Source organism: Pyxicephalus adspersus, chromosome 2 (genome assembly GCF_032062135.1).
Source record: "Pyxicephalus adspersus chromosome 2, UCB_Pads_2.0, whole genome shotgun sequence".
NCBI classification, from domain to species: Eukaryota; Metazoa; Chordata; class Amphibia; order Anura; family Pyxicephalidae; genus Pyxicephalus; species Pyxicephalus adspersus.
In genome coordinates this window covers 42,417,859-42,427,102 of record NC_092859.1, presented here as the reverse complement: position 1 = coordinate 42,427,102, position 9,244 = coordinate 42,417,859, and the positions used below count along the sequence as shown (strand labels likewise).

General features: G+C 41.9%; 1 pseudogene; it reads left to right on the top strand.

Annotated features, from left to right (window-relative positions):
- The first annotated feature begins 2,147 nt into the window (after window positions 1–2,147).
- Window positions 2,148–2,215, top strand: LOC140325056 (U2 spliceosomal RNA; annotated as a pseudogene).
- The last annotated feature ends 7,029 nt before the right edge of the window (window positions 2,216–9,244 follow it).

The window sequence follows — 9,244 nt, the reverse complement described above, 5'->3', positions numbered from 1 at the left end:
GATAATAAACAAATGTTAATACGTGAGGACGGTGAAGTGATCAGGCTGCAAGACATACATTCTAAATACAGCTAGATATTCTATATGGGTCTGAAATTATGTCACTATTGTGGAATAGACCTCCATGTCTATGCCTACTGGCCAGTACAATAAATCCCTGTGGGACGGGATGAATGCCACCAGAAGTGCATTGGTACCATGTAAAGTGGCTAGTGTATTAACACCAACACTGCATCGATAGTGCAGCACACAACATTACAGAGAGTAAGCACACAACATTACATTAATGCCCTAAACCTCTGCCAATGTTCCTAGGAAGTTGTGTAAGAGGTTTTACATTGTGGTACATGATAAATGCTACATGGTTCGCATAGGTACCACATAATGAACTAGGGCCTAGTGTTGTATCATATTTGCTTTCAATACTATTATAATTTTTTGGGTTGTTTGTCTCTACAGTAACCTCTTACATAACATCCTATGTAGTTAACATTAACCTATGTTGCTACAGCGGTGTAAGGAAAATATGTAAATGATTTGTAATGCAGAACTTGTTAAACGTAGTGATGCAGACCGTTCGAAAACATACTACGTATAGGGCTAAGAATCTTGACAAGTTGGCCGACTGACTAACAAATGCTGTAATAATCAGGGGAAAAAAAGAGAAATACCTACGAATATATTTATTCTTTAAGACACCCCTCCCCTCTACACACACTCTCGTAACATCACAATGAATGTTATGCATGAGAAAACTCCACTGAAATACAAATACTTAGGTTCAGTCTCATTAGTGCCATTGGCAAAAGAAACTTTACTGTAAAGACTCACATGTCAGGCTAGAACTCCTGGTGCCAGGGGATTGGTGTATATATTTTCATGAGACTATATAAAATGAACATACAATGTATGCATTTAATGAAATCCTGTATACATATTATATGTAAAGTCACAAAAAATGAGTCTCTCGAATGGCCAAAGTTGAGGTGTGTGTGTATATATATATATATGTATATGTGTATATATATGTATATGTGTGTATATATATATATATATATATATATATATATATATATATATAACTTTACCATATATACCTGGACACACACACACACCCCCCCCACCAATGTCTGTGAGAAGCTGATAGGTTCCTCCAGGTCCGTGTGTGCAGGGCCCCGAGTATGTGCAGTCCTCAGGTAGCAGGGACCCTTGCAGCAGTTATGGTCCTTGCCTACAAGCCCGCCCTACCCTGACCACTCCCAGCACCTTCAGTGTACATCCCCACACTGCGAGCTATCAAGTGGGAACCATGCAAACTGCTGCAGGTTAAGAATTGTTCAGGGGCCCCATGCAGTTGCACACACTGCACTGCCATATGTCTCCCCCCCCATCCCCCCCCCCCTCGCTGCAGAGCATCACACCTCATCATTTGTTCCTCATCCCTCCTCATGCAGTTGAAGATTTAAACATTCCAGCTCCCTTTTACCTTATAGCCTATTGCCATCAAACTCACCAGATTTACAGAGCTCTATTTCTCCTTCTCATCTTCAATCAAAGTTTACATCACAAGTATGAGATTGTCGCCTTTACAGATGCTGGAGCTCACAATAAACAAAGAGATGGTAATCCATAACAACCATTCCCATGAAATCAGAAACATTACACAATCATTAATAATTCCTTTTCCTGGCTCATTTACCTGCCAACATACCAGGGGATAAGGATCCCTCCTTACTAAACTCTGCCCACCTTGTCTATGCTCCACCCAACTGCCTGCTGATTGGTCAGAGTCTAAGCATACACCCCACCACTTAACACATCACAATATCACTTGCTAGGCTCAGCCCAACTATCATTTCAGCACCTGACTGCTGATAGGTCAGAATCTAAGCATCCCCATATGACATTCCAACAGTGCCTGCTAACCTCAGCCTAACTTTCATTTCTCCACCTGCCTGCTGATTGGTCCCCGCCTCGTCACAACTGAGGGCTATAAATTGTGAAGCAGCAGGACTCTGAGCTCATTAGTCATTTCTCTGTAGATGCTGCAACAGCTGTAAAACCCCCAACTTTCTACAACTGCCAAGTGTCCACATGTTTCTATATCTTTGGAAGAAAGAGTAGGAAATGGTTTGGTTGACCTGTTGATCGCTTCTCGGCCTTTTGGCTAAGATCAAGTGCAGTATCAGGGGTGTCAAAGCTTTTTTAACCCCCTTAGCGGTATTCCCGAGTGTAACCCGTCATGAAATAATGACTTTTCATGAAAACATGAAAAAAGCTGTAACCCCAAACCACACTTGGGGTAGCTAAAAACATTAAATAAAAACTTACCTGATCCCATCGGCATCCTCTGGCCTCCTGCTCGTCCTCGGGCCGCATCCTGTGCCTTCGATCTTTCGCCAACGAGTGCAGAGACGTTCCCGGAGTTTCCGGTGACATTGGTGCATGCATTCGTGCGTGCGGAATGCACGGCGGGAAATTCAAATAATTTTGCATTGGATTTAATACAAAATAACTGTATTGAATCCAATACAAAGTATTACTTATATAATACATATATAATTATATTATATATATATATATTATACATGCTACTCTACAGTTATATTACATGTTTCTGTAATTTTATGCACTCCTTTTTTAACAGATTTTTTTTAATTTAAAGTTTATTATTAAATTTATTAAATATTGGACATAATTTGGTGAGTTATGCCTAAGAATTATAGGCCTACCATGTAAAATAAATTTCCATGCAAAACAATGTACCACTTTTGATGTAAAAATACGGACAGAATTAGAACGCCAGAGGGGTTAAGCTGAGACAGTGGAGAACCATTTCGATCTATCCCAGCCACTAGGTCCTGCTGAGGTACCCTCTGCTCGGCCTTATTGGATCGTTGATTAAATTTGCCTTCACCTATCTGCTGCTATAGGGCTAGCCCTGGCTAGGAACGAGACAGCAATCAAAGTCCCCCCCCCCACCCTCGTGCGTCACTACCCCAGTAGTGGGCGCCAATTGCCTTTTGGAAGAAAGAGAAGGAAATGGATAATTGTCCTTTTGATCCCATCTCGGCCTTTTGGCTAAGATCGAGTGTATTATCTTTGAGTATTAAGCTTTGAGCCTTCGGGGGTGTCAAAGCTTTTTATGCTGAGACAGTGGAGAACCATTTCGATTTATCCCAGCCACTAGGTCCTGGTGAGGTACCCTCTGCTCGGCCTTGTAGGATCCTCGATTAAATTCACCTTCACCTACCTGCTGCTATAAGGCTAGAGGCTTAGCCCTCACTAGGAACAAGACAGCGATCTCCCTCCCTCTCCCACTTGCGTCACTACTCGAGTAATGGACGCGAATTGCCTTTTGGAAGAAGGAGAAGGAAATCAATTAAATTGTCCTATTGATCGCATCTCGGGCTTTTGGCTAAGATCGAGTGTTTTATCTGCTTTTAGCCTTCGGCAAAGTCAAAGCTTTTTAAGCCGAGACAGTGGAGAACCATTTTGATTTTTCCCAGCCATTAGGTCCTGGTGAGGTAACCTCTACTCGGACTTGTAGGATCGTTGATTAAATTCGCCTTCACCTACCTGCTGCTTTAGAGCTAGAGGCTTAGCCCTCACTAGAAACGAGATAGCGATTGTTCCCCCTCCCACCTTTGCGTCACTACCCGGGTAGTGGATGCCAAATTGCTTTTCTGAAGGCAAAAGGAGCTAAAGACCGGACCGCCGAGGAGCTACAAGGAAAAGACGCAGAGGAAACTGAAACCCGAAGCCAAAGCCCGAAGTGCTCGACTCCAGAAGGCAGCGACTATGGCATCCAAGAAGTCATTGTGAAGCAGCAGGACTCTGAGCTCATTAGTCATTTCTCTGTAGACGCTGCAAGAGCTGTAAAAACCCCAACTTTCTATAGCTGTCAAGTGCCTGTAAAGCAGAATATGGCTCATGGCATGTCATGGCAAGCAACAATGTGGTTGCTTGGATCACTTACTGATCTTTCCACTGCTGTTAACTTTTCCATTCCTTTGGTATCGCCACCTTGCCACGGTTTAATGGCTTGTGTGCCCGGGTGACCCTTGGAGCTATACCAGCCTGAGTTGATGGGGCAGACTAAAAGCGATACACTGTGGTTACTTTGGCTTACTTGTCCATTTTTTTTGCTCTTTTTTCCCACGAGGAAGGCAGGGGGGAGGGGGAGTATTGTCATGTTCACCTTCAGAGTATCAAACTTCATCATATATACATACAGAGTATCACACCTCATAATATATCCCTGCAGAGTATCACACCTCATCCTACCCAACTGCATTACCTGAGACCTGAGAATCAGTTACTTATTTAGGACAAAGTGATCAGCTCATACACACAGCGCCTCCTTGCCCTTCCTAATACCAAGAAGCTTTGAGGGAGAGGTAGCTTATCATGGTGGGAGGTCACATGCTTCAAGTAGCCTGTAGTCACATCCATAGAAAAAGGACTGTGGGGATGTCACTTTGCCTTATATAACCCTTTACAGGGTCTCTTTAAGATAATATTAACATTTTGGTGTATTGGTTTAACGCAGCCTTACTCAAACTTTTTTAAAAAGAACCCTAGAAATAACTTTCAGGTCTTCAGGGGACGCCTTCTAAAATTTCTATATCCAAAGCTCACAGTATATTATCGTGGTGGTCACCTAAACTGACAGGAGAGGCTCAATTTTCTCATTGTTTAAGGAACCCTGGTTGAGACACATTGCCTTATTGGCTTAGGGTGCAAATCATAACAAAAAGCACTGTAATGTACTACTGCATGTTACTAACACGCTTACTTACTGTGCACTGTGGTGTGTTGCAATGCATTTGCCTCAAAGCCGCATTGAATTAGTGCATTGGGGTTCCATTCATGCAACGCACAGAGTGGCCAATCGTGAAGCCCCAACACTGTCACATGCGTGCAGGAGGTATACTCTAGAGATACCTTTCTCAACCTTCTCACCCTAGAGGAATCTTTGAACTAACTTGTAAGAGCTCAGAGCTTGACAATATCTACATATAAATGAGTGACAGATTCATTGTATTGAAGAATAAATTCAGTTTTATAATAAAGTGGTGTACCTGCCATACCTCTCCCCTCCACACTCTATAAAGTAAAATTATTTTCTATGTATTGTTTTAAAGATATCTACACCCATATTTGTTTATAACATTTGACATCTGATCAGTGACTGTTTACAGGTTTCCCTTATGTCTAATGAAAAGATAATCTTTCTGCATTGTAGTACAATGTGACAGGATAACTTTACCCTTTTGATTGCACCTCATGGGCGGGTACTCCTGCAAAGCTCCACCCCTGCTGCTGGGAGAAAGCGGAAAAATCCTGGTATTGGTCTTGTTTTGTGGAAAAGCAGACAAGCAGGTAAATATACATAGATGTGAACAGTTGCACCTGCTGAAGGTTTTGTCATTGAGTTCAGTTAATCTTGTGGTTGGTTCATCTTCTGCTTCCTGCTTCTGCCTTGCAGCTTTCCCTGTCAGTGCTCTGCCTGCTTGCTGCATGTGTGCCTAAAATATCCATTTTAGGAAAAGCTGCACCTAAACAAAAAAATGGCTTTTTACAACTCAAATATCCCACAATTTATCCTTCTTAGGGAAGTTGGGCTCAGAATCCAAATCCTGCAATCCAAACCTTACTTATTCCTTATAAATTCTAATAGGTGGATGAATAGAAAAGTGGTACAGTTTAAAGTAGTTAAAAGCAACCCCGAGTGTGACTCGGGATTATCGTTTTTTGTATGTAAAATCCACCCCGAGTCACACTCGGGATTATAGCTAGGGGGGTTAAATTGGGTCTTTATTGAGATAGTATGTAAGCAGATATTTCTGACCTGATTCTATGAAAACACATGCCTGGTTGGTGTTCTGATTCTCTGTCGGTAAAGTTTGTTACTAATTATTATCTCACCACTAGAGGGAGAATCTACACAGTGTTCACAAGTTGAATATAAACACCTTTCACTAAACCCAAACTGCCAAAAGTGGAAAGTTTAAAGAAACTTTCCTCTGGTCCTAATTCCAATTTACCAAATAAACTAAGCAGAGCTTTAAGCGCACAGAAACCTAGATTGATTTTTGTTTTTTGACCTAGGTGGCAAGATTCTTCTTATCAAGTACAGAAACCTAAAAATAGAAAACAAACACCAATAACTGCATTAATGAAATACAGGCTGACAATCAAAAATCCTGCAACCTCCGGACCTGAGGTGTGCCTGCAGCACCTGCGGACATCTGGCACCGTTCCAGGGAGCAGGCAGCGGGACGTCTCAATGTGTTATTGGGGTAACAAGCAGACCTAAAAGCTCTCTCTGCAGAACAGCGCCATCAAAACATTAGTGGCCAAATAGTATACTGCAGTCCCTGTATTGAAAATGTGATCTGAAATTCATGCCGAGAAACTGAAGAATCCAGATTATCGATGGCTGGATTTTCGATTGTCAACCTGTAGTCACAAAATACAAATTCCCCCATGAGAGTGGAAACAGGTTTTGTTCCATGGTGAACAGGTTTCTCGAATCCCCTATTATTTCTGGCTAAAAAAGGCTATTATCTAATATAGCCCTGTATAGACATTCGATGGACAACAGAGGATTGTCACTGGAAATAGCTTTTTATGGTTGCTTCCAGTGATAGATGAACAAAGAAGAGCTGTACATATGGTGCTGTTCTGTTCTATGGAGAGGGCATGAAGGAGGTTGAGCATGCCATACCCTGCTGTCCAATTCTTTATGGAAGTGAACAGCGGTTGTTCAATAATTTAGTCTGGCGCATTGAGGAACAACATCGGGGGACTACTGTTCATGGCTGCCAAGAATCATCAGATGTCTGATCTGCAGCATCAGATTAGGAGATCTGGCAAATGGTGGATGTGGACACGTACAGCCAGTGAGAGGAGCATGGTTGAAATAGAAGCATTACATGGTATATACCTCACATATGCCACAGTTCTTGTACAAACAAAATTTACTATTTACCATGTGACAGTCACGAATACACATATAAATTAGCAGCACAATAAATTATTTTAGATTTAACTTTTACATTATACATGCTTTTTCTGCACAAAAAGCCAACACTTTGTATGAGCTTACCTTACAAAACTTTATAAAAATAATTGGGTTCCATATGGCCCCCAAGAAAAGTTGAGACAGTGGACCTGATTTATTAAAGCTCTCCAAGGCTGGAGAGGATACACTTTCTTCAGAGAAGCTGGGTGACCCAGCATGCTGTGTTGGCACTGTTGATGCAAGAGTTAAAACACATGGATATAGGGAATCATGAAATCTCATGCACTAATGCCCAACCCAAACTTTAAGTAGAAAAAATAGTAGGAACTGGCCAAGGGGGTAAGTGCACAGTGTGTGGGATCGGCCTTTCACAGACTACACAGGCATGTCTGAAGAGGGAATCCCAGGGCAAACAGAAAGAGAGGTGCAAACTCCTGGCATTAACTGAAGGACTGAGTCCATTTAGACTGAGAAAGAAGAACATCATCCAACATGTGAAGGGTAAGATAAGAAGCATAAGAGAGACCAACAGGGAGAAAATATTAAAGTCGCACAACAGCAACATCCTGGAGGAGAAAGCAGGGTGACCACAACAAACTAATGGTTTCATAGACATGGCTTCCATTTAGCCAAGGCCAGGTCTGTTCACATGGTTCTTTTGCAGTGGCCATTAGAACAAATACATTTTAATTTGTCAGCAGAGGTACGGAGGTAAAAGAAGAGCAGAAGGCTGGAGGCATGTTGTTCATTGCAACTCAACCTTTGTCTTCGGATGGGAGCAACATCAAAAAATATGTCAATACCTTTAGCTACAGAAGTGAAAACCCATTTATATTGGAGGTGTCCAATATGGACCAAAAGCCGGATGATGAACCGGAGGCACTTGCCTGCCGTCTGCCACCTGCCTGTGGAACACCTTACATTTATCAAACTTAACTAAGCTTTTTTTTTCAGATGACTTCCACATCAGCTTGAAGATTTTACCTAAAAGCTATACCATGCTGCTCAGTCTTTGTCTATGATGTGGCATACATTAGAAATTAATTATTTCCCACTCACAAATTTACAGTTGGTCCTACTGAAACTATATACAGGGTGTACCAAAAATCACTATACACTTTAATGAATTTCTAAAAATTGCACAAGAAGCTGAGTTTATTCATATTTTTAGCATCAATAAAGGAGTCATTGCAGTTTTACTTGCCAGGCTTGCTATCATGTTCAAACATCTTGAAGACTAGTTGTAAACCTCCACACGAGCGCCTACATTTCTGACAAACTTTCAGCCATACCAGATGTATTGCGATGGAAAAATGGTCCAATAAGCTCAGTGCAAGGCATTGCACAACAAACCACCTGCTTTGCGCAAACACCTGTTCCAGGAGTTCAGTGTTTTCATTGGAGGTGGTAGTAGCAGGCCTTCCACTGTGTGGTTGTCAAGAACAGATCCTGTTTCTAGAAACTTTCCAAGGATAGCGTAAATTGTGTTATGTGTTGGAGCAATGTGATGGCCATAAAGCTTCTCAAACTCACGCTGAACTGCAGTAGGGAACTGGAAAATGTCTTGCCAAGCGGCAATTTTGCAACACTGCACCAATGTTAATTGGTGAGCCATGGTTAAGGGAATGATACGCTGATGCTGATGGCCTCAAGTCTCTCTGAATGATACCTGGAACGAAATGGAAAAAGGAAGTGTGTAGTGACTTTTTTTCTTCCGCTTGCTCCAACGGATAAAATCTGATCTGTTAAAATGGAAGTCCCTAACCCTATCCTGGTTTGGGAGAATTGAAGTGATCAAAATGAATGTTTTACAGGTATTTCTTTATTAATTTCAGACCTTACCGATTTGGCTCTGAAAGTCCTTCTTTAACTGTATTAATACGGTACTTTTCGACTTTATATGGGGAAATAGGAAACCCAGATTGAACCATACCTTACTTTTTCAATTCAAAGCGTCAGGTGGATTGGGAGTCCCTGATCTCTTTAAATACTATATGGCAGTACATCTGGTCAGAGCAGTTGATTGGGCTAGAAATGATGCCTCTAAACAATGGGTAGGACTGGAACTGTTGGTTGGAGGCCAAAGTTTGTCCTCGGCACCATGGTTAGAGGGTAACCTCACTGTGCAACTTAAACGGCATCCTTTGATAAGATCTACTTTGAAAGTGTGCTCTATGGTGTTCCCCCGCCCCATCATGGCTCCCTCTCCCTCAA